Source organism: Lagenorhynchus albirostris, chromosome 4, assembly GCF_949774975.1.
Source record: "Lagenorhynchus albirostris chromosome 4, mLagAlb1.1, whole genome shotgun sequence".
NCBI lineage: Eukaryota > Metazoa > Chordata > Mammalia > Artiodactyla > Delphinidae > Lagenorhynchus > Lagenorhynchus albirostris.
Genome location: NC_083098.1, coordinates 125,132,890 through 125,138,654, shown reverse-complemented (window position 1 = coordinate 125,138,654; position 5,765 = coordinate 125,132,890). Strand labels below are relative to the sequence as shown.

The 5,765-nt window shown below is 39.4% G+C and overlaps 1 pseudogene; it reads right to left on the bottom strand.

Moving 5' to 3' along the window:
- Positions 1 to 588: 588 nt before the first annotated feature.
- On the bottom strand, positions 589 to 5,366 carry LOC132519134 (large ribosomal subunit protein eL34-like; annotated as a pseudogene).
- Between the last annotated feature and the right edge of the window lie 399 nt (positions 5,367 to 5,765).

The window sequence follows — 5,765 nt, the reverse complement described above, 5'->3', positions numbered from 1 at the left end:
GTCAATAAATTTCCACAATTGGGGGAGAAAAAGGTGCTATTAACAAAGCCTGGAAAAATATTAAGCAAACTTTGTGGATGCTGAAATTTGTCAAGTAAATGGCAGGATGGAAAAAAAGGTCAAAACTGTCAGCGACAATAACTTGGAGACAGAAATGAACTAATGAACTTGTCATTGGCAACATGATTTCCAAGCAGAATGTTGAACATGTCTATTGTTTTCTTTTATCTGCCTAAAATAAATAGGCTCCAGGAAGAGAGAGATGAGCTAAAGAAAGAATGATTCAGTTTGCCAGAAGAATTTAGAGGGAATGTAAATGGGCCAGAAAGTGATAAACTGGAAAATGAAACTGTTTGTCTTCAGCTAAGGGCAGATTCTTAAAATAAATAAAAAACTGGAAGATGAAAACCAAAGAATTGCCAATGAAACTTTGCATCAGGGTCACGATGATCAAAGCAGGGTCATGGCATCAGATCAAATCTAGGGTGTTGGCTTTAGACCCTTTGTTAAGACCTCTAAAGATTTAAGTAGTTGTATGTGTTCAAAATAGAGAAAAGTCTGTCTGGAAAACAATTAGTGATGTGGCTTTTATGAAGCGCAATGGTCTATTATCTGATACACAGATAGCCTATAAAGATTTTTAAAGGCAGTTATGTCAGTTAAAAGGATCCCATCTTGAAACAAAGGGACCAAGAAAATTGCATAAAAACCTCTGGGCCTTTTATTTTCTATGGACAGAAAACAGGTTGAGTAATCTTCTCAGCTTTTCACAGAGAAAAGGTAGAATTTCTCAAAGGATGAAGCCAAGAACCTGGTATGAGGAGTTAAGAGCCAGGTATGGAGAAGAACAGGAAAATAGATATTCTTATGGTAATAGTAGAGATTCAGTTGTGAACTGGGAGCCAATTCCAGGGAAATGACTAGGTCCTGTCCCCAGGGTAAGAGAACCTGGCAATGTTTACCCAGGAGTAATTTATAATAGCTATGGACCAGTGACTGCTATGTACCTCTCATACATCCTCCCTGTGAATGGGTGTCAACTGCAGTTATGTTGCCCCTCTTTCATCATTGTATCATGTGCATGTGTGTGTGTGGGGGACAGATAGCAGATAACTTGCCTTTTTAGTTCATAGGGCCATGAATTAAGAGAAACCACCAGAGGGACATCATCTGTATTCCCATTAACAGAGACCGCGAGATCCTTTACTTCAAGCTTGATGTGCAATTCAGTGAGATTCTGGAGGATCCTGGGGTAGAAATGAGCATATTTCAGGCAGGAGGAATGTGAACAGTTGTGATCAGGGGAATTGTGGTGTTTTTGCAGAAATGATGACAATAGTTTGAGCTCCTTCCATCAATAGATGGAATCTATTTACCCACGTTCACCTCTTGAATCTGGATTAGCCACGTGCCAAAGGCTCTTTAGCAAGTATGATGCAAGTAGAACCTTGAAAGATGCTTGAACACTGGATTTTACCTCTTGTGGTTTTTGAATCCGTCCTTCCACTTTTTTTTTTTTTGCGGTACGCGGGCCTCTCACTGTTGTGGCCTCTCCCGTTGCGGAGCACAGGCTCCAGACGCTCAGGCTCAGCGGCCATGGCTCACGGGCCCAGCCGCTCCGCGGCATGTGGGATCTTCCCGGACTGGGGCACAAACCTGTGTCCCCTGCATCGGCAGGCGGACTCTCAACCACTGCACCACCAGGGAACCCCCTCCTTCCACTTTTTGAACAAGCCTGGTGTAGCCTCCTGGCAGACAAAGCTGCCCTAGATAAGGGCCTCCCTATAGCAACCAGACCCATGAAGATCTGGCAGTTGACTACAAACACAAGTGAGCCCAGGAGAGACTTAGCAGTGGAACCCATCAGTTAAACTCATCCGTAAAATCAAGAGCTTAAATAAATGGTGTGTTTTGAGCAAAAAAAAAGTTTTGGAGTGGTATGTTATACAGCAAAAGCTAACTGTTCAGCATAATCCTGGATTTAAAATTGCTGACATTTTGTTATATTTTCCTCCAATTTTTTTTGTAAGAAAAAAAAATTACAAATTAATCTGAAGTGAGAATCCTTTCTTTCCTTCTCTACCCAGAAGTAACCACCATCGGGAAGTTAGCTTGTATCATTTTTCTGCATATAACATATTTAACCTTTTGCAAACAATACATAATATTTTATAGTTTTAACATGTTACAGAAATGAGATCCACAGCACTTTTATTTTCTCTATATTTTAATTTAGAAAAATGAGTATGGTTTGGAACTATAGTCATTCATTCATTTTTTAACATTGATTGAAAGACAAATTCACAGGATATACAGTAGTTGATAGAAATCTTGAAAACAAAAATGTATGAAAACTGGTCTCACTGAACCAGTAGAATGATAGAGTAGCTAGGGTGACACCTTTTAAATATTAAGTCACTCTTCTGTTGGTGAAATCATGTAGTTTCTATTCATTTCATTCAGAATAAAAGTCAAAGTCCTTACAATGGCCTATGAGGCCCTTTGTGATCTCCCCAGTCTTTTTAATCTCTTACTTCATCTTCTACTATTCTTACCCATCCTTACTCAAACAATAAATAATGGCAGACTACACATAAAGTCCCTAGCCTTCTTTCCTTCAAATGGGCAATTCTAGGAAGCATTCTATGCATGTTTCAGAGTCCCTGCTGGACAGAATCCACACTGCCTACGGTAATGACCTCACTAATCTGCCTTTAATAAGCTTTGCCTTCCTCCCTGTGTCATTCTCCCTGCTCTGTCATCCAGCTTCCTGGAATTACCTCCAAAGTAAACCCAACTTCCTTGCACTGGGTACCTTGTCTTTGTCACTTCCTAAGGTGAGACCATTCAAGAATCTTTAATTAAGCCAGGAAGAGACTCCCTGGGCAATGGGAGAAGCTGTTTCTGCCAGGTGAGGAGACTTGGTGGGGTTTGAAGGCTTGGGAATTTGGAATGACCTCTGTCCTGCCAAAGCGTCCACTGTAGTTTGTCATCTGACACATGCAACTCAATCCCTGAATTTCAAGTCATCTTTGACTCTTCTCTTTCTCTCACACCGCTTGTCAGCTCTGCATTAAAATATATTCAGAATCTGATCACTTCTCACTTTGTTGCAAACACCCTGGTCAGAAACAAACAAACAAAGATGTCATTTCTCTACTGGAATTTTGCAGTAGCCTCCTAACTGATTTGTTTACAATTCTTCTCTCTATAGATTGTATTTCACAAAAGAACAAGAGTGATCAAACGTAATTCAGACCATTTCAAACATGTCATTCCTTAATACTCTGCAAAGGTTTTCCATCCCCATTAAAGATCAACACTCTTACCATCAACCCCCTCCCCTCCTTTTTTTAACCTACATGGCCCTACATGATTTTGCCCCTGCTATCCCTCGAGCTTATCTTTTATACGTTTTATTCTGTTCACTAGGCCATAGGTACAGATAACATGCCAAGCACATTTCCTCCTCAGCATTTTTGTACTTGCTCTTTCCTCTATGTAGAATGCTCTTTTCCTATTATCCATATGACATAATGCCTAACTTTCTTCAGCTTTATACTCTAATGCTATCTCATTAGAGAGATGTGGTGGACATGAAGATATGCTGCTCAGATTTTGTACCCTGGAAAACATAACTGACTCCTGCCCCTAACTGGTTCCACTACCATCGTGAGTCAAGGCTATGATTCCTGTGGGCTGTTCCAAGTCAGTGGCTGACCATAATGAGAGTACTGCTGCTGGCCCCTTCCTGTAGAATGAGAAACTCCTCATACAGCTAACTTTGGCTAGAGAACTCTTGTCTGCCTTGGCATAATTTTTTTAAAAACTGCTGTAGCCTGAGATTTTACATACTCAAATATTCTTCCTTGGCCCTCTCTTTCATAGGTGGTTTGAAAGTTCTCTCTACCTTCTCTGGCTCTGCCTCCTAATCCTTCACAGTTATTTTCCTTAATAAATCTCTTGCTCATCTAATCTTATCTTGGTGTCTGCTTGGTGGAGTATCCAGACTATCATAGGGCATTCCCTGATAATTTTCTGTAAAACTTTACCCCATCCTTCTAGTTTCCCTAGCCAGCTTCATTTTTCTTATTAATACCTATCCTCTTATCTATTTTCTGATCCTTGAAGGCAGAGAACTTACCCATTTCTTTAGTTTCTATAATGCATCATCTGTATTAGTTCCTTTTATGTGGTTGGCTAGAGATATCTGTTGAATGAACGAATGCATACGGAAAGAGGCCTAAAGCAGCTGTGGATTCTGCCTATCCTGAAACACAGTAATGATGACAGCAGATTCTGTGTTGCTAAACAGCCCTGTTGCTAAATGACAAAAAAACATTTTAAGCATGTTATGAGAATCTATTGCTTATCTAGTAATGGTTGAATAATAATTTAAAACTTTGAGCTGTTAAATTATTTTTTAAACTCTCTAAGCAGTCTATGCACAAAAGAGCCTTGGTATTTTTGATACCCATTAAAGTGGTGTAAATAGTAAACACTGAATCCTCAAAATGTTACTTTAATACACACTTCATTCCAAGGGACCACAATGATGAGTTAAGTCAATGTTTTGCCACTATGTGCCGTGGAATACTCACATCCTTTTCCTAGTGCTAATCAATTCTCTACTCACTGACTTCAAACTCACTCAAATGAGATGACCCATTTCAAATTCCCATTTTTTGTTTGTTTGTTTGTTTTTTCGGAGTGCGGAATGCCTGTAACTTCCTCCGATGTAAATTACTGTATTGGTCATCCTCCCTACACTATGTCAGTAGATTCCACTCTCACAAGTTTAAACAGGAAGATTTATCAAGAAATATTAATAAGCTTCAAGGAACAATTCTCAGACCACAACACAGAACTCTGTGGTTGAGCAACTAAATAACTAAATAAGCTCTGATACCCCCAGTACTTCCATCACAATTAGAAAAGGACTGTCATAATAATTTATCTTACTTTACTAGTTTTTAAACTGTTTTGTTACTCAAAAAAGCTTTATTTTTAAATTTAGTTTATGATTCTGTGCTCATGCCTTCATCACTTTGACAATGTTTCTGTTCCTCACTAAGGAAAGCACACTTGATCCCGTCATGGACTTATTTTGCACATATGCATCCAAAGTAGGCCTCACTGACATGTTTTTTTTTTGTTTATTTTAAACTACCTCATAAGAATTTCAGTTCTCACAACATGAAGCCCTTAAAGTCAGCCTGTGCACAGCCCACGTGCAGATGTTGGTGCTTTCCCAAACTTCCTGTTGTAAAGGTAAACAATTCTATTACCAGAGTTTCAGGCAGCCTAGGTTTGTTAGAGGCTATATTGTCAGGTAACTTACAATAGTACATCAAACACTGGACCATTCCGAATGCCTTTAGGCATATCTCTGGAGGAACAAAGGGTCTCCATTATTGCCAACCTCATGAACTCACTTCCCTTGCTTCTATGTGCTCCAGTAAGTTGGGTGCCTTATACCTGGCTGGTTTTCTGACGTAACTTACATATGAATCAGGACTCACACAGGTGCGTCAAGTTGGCAGAACCTAAGTCACATGTCTGCCAGCTAGCAGAAAAGGTGATTGGAAATGTAGGGTTTCAATTTGGGAAAGTAAGATTCACAATTTAGGGAGCTATTGAAATATAGAAAAGGTGCTTGATAGCTTTTAGACAGCTCCTGGTGGCAGATTGCTGCTAAACTTAGTATCCAACATCTAATAAAATAATAGCAAAGAGTTTACTGTGTACTCTTTGTACTATGTACA